The following is a 3553-nucleotide window of genomic DNA, read 5'->3' on the forward strand; positions in this document are numbered from 1 at the left end:
GTTTTAGAGTTGATCTGCCCGAGTTTTCTGCTATGTTACAAGTCGAATGATTCATTGATTGGTTGAATCAAGCAGAGTGAATTTTTTATTATAAGTAAGTCCCAGATCGTGTGAAAGTGAAACTAGTCACCATCAAACTCAAAGGCAGAGTATTTGTGTGGTGGGAGCCGTTGAGGTGATCATGAGATAGGCAAGGAAAAGCCAAGATCACTAATTGAGAGAGGATGAGGAAGAAGATGAAGGGTCACTTCCTTTCTTTCGGCTACACTCAAACCTTGTTTCAGCGACTTCATTCATTAAGGCAAGGCATGAGATCGGTTGATGATTACACGGAAGAGTTCTATCAATTGATAGTCCTTAATGATTTGTCTGAGATGGAAGAGAAGATGGTGGCATGGTATTTGAGGGGATCACGATAGCCCTAAGAATCAATGTGGACCGTTTTTGTGGAAAAGTAGCAGAACAGGAGGCTAGTGATCAGAATTGATCAAAGCAGTTGACCTTCAAGAATATTATGCTACCCAGCAGCCGTCACAAGGTAATTCTAACTCTAGTATTAAATGTTTTAGATGTGGTGAATAGGGCCATAGAGCAACTAAGTGCAGGAAGCTTGTTAGTCAAAAGGGCAAAAATTAGCTTATTGAGGAAGATGTGGTAGATGAAACTAAGGAGGCTGGAGAGCCTGTGTATGATGGTGATGAAGATGGAGATGTGTTCTATGGTAATGGCCATCAGACTCTGGTCATTGACAAGGGTCTACTGACTCCCAAGGGTAATTCAGGGGGCGATTGGTTGAGAACCAATATTTCCACACGACCTACACAGTTGCAAATAAAGTCTGCAAGATGATCATTGACAATGGCAGTTGTGAGAACATGGTGACTGAAGAGGCTATACAAAAATTGCAATTGTAGATAGATCGTCATTCTAAGCTATATCAATTTTTGTGGCTGAATAAAGGCAGTGAGGTAACAGTAGATAGGTGATGCTTAGTGTCTTTTACAATCGATAGGAAATATTTTGATAATGCTTGGTTTGATGTCGTATGTATGGATGCTTTTCATGTATTGTTAGGCAGGCCTTGGTGATGGGCACTAAGGTGTATCAAGTTTTAAAGATCCTTTGCAAGTTTCAGATGAGGCAATCACAAGATCAAGGAAACTATGCAAGGATGAGTACAATTCACTTGGGCGTACTTTTATTAAAGGTCTTGGACTTGTTTATTTCATTAAAAAGCTTTCAATTAGTTATAGGGATTAGTCTATAATAATTGGAATTGAGGATGTTTGTCAGGGTTTCAAGAGGCTAAGTTACTGTAGTGGTACTGTAGTCATGCACTATTCACTTGGGGTATTTTTGGAAGACTCTTATTTTTGCTTTTCTAGGGCTTTGTTTTGGGAATGCATATTTAAATACTCTTTGTGGCCACATTTTAAGAAGTTTATGGGTGTTTATGAAATTTGATGAATTTTATTCATTGTGAGTTAAGTTTATGTCCTCTTGTTCTTGATTGAACTTTTGAACTTATCAAAGATAAATCATAACCTTTGTGGCATTCCTCCTTTGTAATCTGAGTTCTTGAGATAGGTTTTTCAACGGGTATAGATTTTCTTATAATCTAGGTTCCTGAAATGAGCTCCTCAACAGGTCTAGGTTCTTCCATTGACTTGATATTGGCTTTGTTGGGATAGTTTTCAAATTGATTATGGGTTCAAAGGATTCCATTCCCACAGGGTCATATCACTTGGCAGTATGATCGTACTGTAGTTCATTATGGGTCAAAAAATACATATTCACTTAGCATTAATGAGAAGAAGATTGTGTTGGCACCTTGCCAGAAAGGAACCACTCCTACCCTAATAACCAATAATACTAACCTACTTTCTATGCCCAGTTTTTTAATTGATATTGAGCTTGGAGATGTGGTTTATGCTCTACTGCCTTGTGGGAAAAGTGCAGTAGACGTGGATTTAGGTTTACCAGTAGAGGTGCAGTAGCGGCTAGTAGAGTTTTCTTATTTGACGCAAGAGGAACTTCCTTCTGAGCTACCACCCATGAGGGATATTCAGCATAAGATCGACCTTGTTTCAAGGTTGAGTTAACCAAATCAATAGGCATATCACCTCAATCCCAAGGAATTTGAAGAGTTGTAGCAATAGGTGGTAGAGTTGTTGGAGAGGGACTACATCCATGAGAGCATGAGCCCATGTGTAGTCCCTGCCTTGCTGGTGTCAAAGAAAGATGGCTCTTGGCGTATGTGTGTTGACAGCAAAGCAATCAATAGGATTACAGTGAAGTACAGGTTTCCAATTAGTCACCTAGATGATATGTTAGATCAGCTGTCGGTTCTAAGGTCTGCTAAAAAGCTGACCTTAAAAGTGGATACCACCAGATCAGAACAAGGCCTAGAGATGAGTGGAAGACAGTGTTTAAGATGCAACATGGGTTGTATGAGTGGATGGTCATGCCTTTTGGGCTGTCCAATACACCCAATACATTCATGAGATTTATGTATAAGGTTTTACGACCTTTAATGGGGAAATTCTTTGTAGTTTACTTCAAAGATATCCTCATTTATAGTCTGACTTCACACTTTGATCACCTCCTTGTCGTTTTTGATATGCTGAGGACAAAGTGCCTATTCTTCAATCAAAAGAAGTATTCTTTCTTCACTACTTTTGTAACTTTCTTAGTTTTGTTGTGTCTATTGATAGTGTTCATGTAGATTAGTCAAAGATAGATGTGGTCTTGGTGTGGCCCAAACCAAAGACCTTGTACGATGTTAGAAGTTTCCATGGATTGACTTCCTTTGACCGCTGGTTCATAAGAAACTTCAATACTCTGATTGCTCCTATCAAAGAGTGCCTCAAGGGATGTGATTTCCAATGGTTTGAGGAGGTTGGGGCCAGTTTTCAATTAGTTAAGCAAAAGATAACAGAGGCACTAGTTTTGGCACTTCCTGATTTTGAAATGGTGTTTGAGGTAAATTGTGATACATTTGAGGTTGGCATTGGTGTTGCTCGAAGTCAGGAAGGGTGCCCAATAGCCTTTTTCATTGAGAAGCTATTAGGGTCAAAGAAGAATTATTCCACCTGTGATCGAGAGTTATATGCCGTAGTTCAGTCCCCTAAGCATTGGCGTCACTACCTAATACATTCCAAGTGGGTGGCATACTTACAGGATTTCACATTTGTGCTAAGGCACCAAGCAGGGAGTTTGAACTGTGTTGCAGATGCCCTGAGCTGTTGTACGTTACTCCTCACCACCATGAGCACCAGAGTTGCAAGATTTGAGGCTGTCACTGATATGTATGCAGCAGGTCCTTCCTTCAAGAGGTAACTAATGGCCAACGACATTATTTTATTTTGCATAATGGTTATCTGTTCCATGGATTACAGTTGTGCATTTCAAATTGTTCACTAAGGTAGCATATTATTAGTGAACTTTATAACAAGGGTTACTTTGGGTGAGATAAGACATAGGCCCTAATCTCTTCTAATTATTATTGGCCCAAATTGACCAGTGACGTGGCTCATTATGTGGAGCATTGTTA

Source organism: Carya illinoinensis, chromosome 4 (assembly GCF_018687715.1).
Source record: "Carya illinoinensis cultivar Pawnee chromosome 4, C.illinoinensisPawnee_v1, whole genome shotgun sequence".
Classification (NCBI taxonomy): Eukaryota; Viridiplantae; Streptophyta; class Magnoliopsida; order Fagales; family Juglandaceae; genus Carya; species Carya illinoinensis.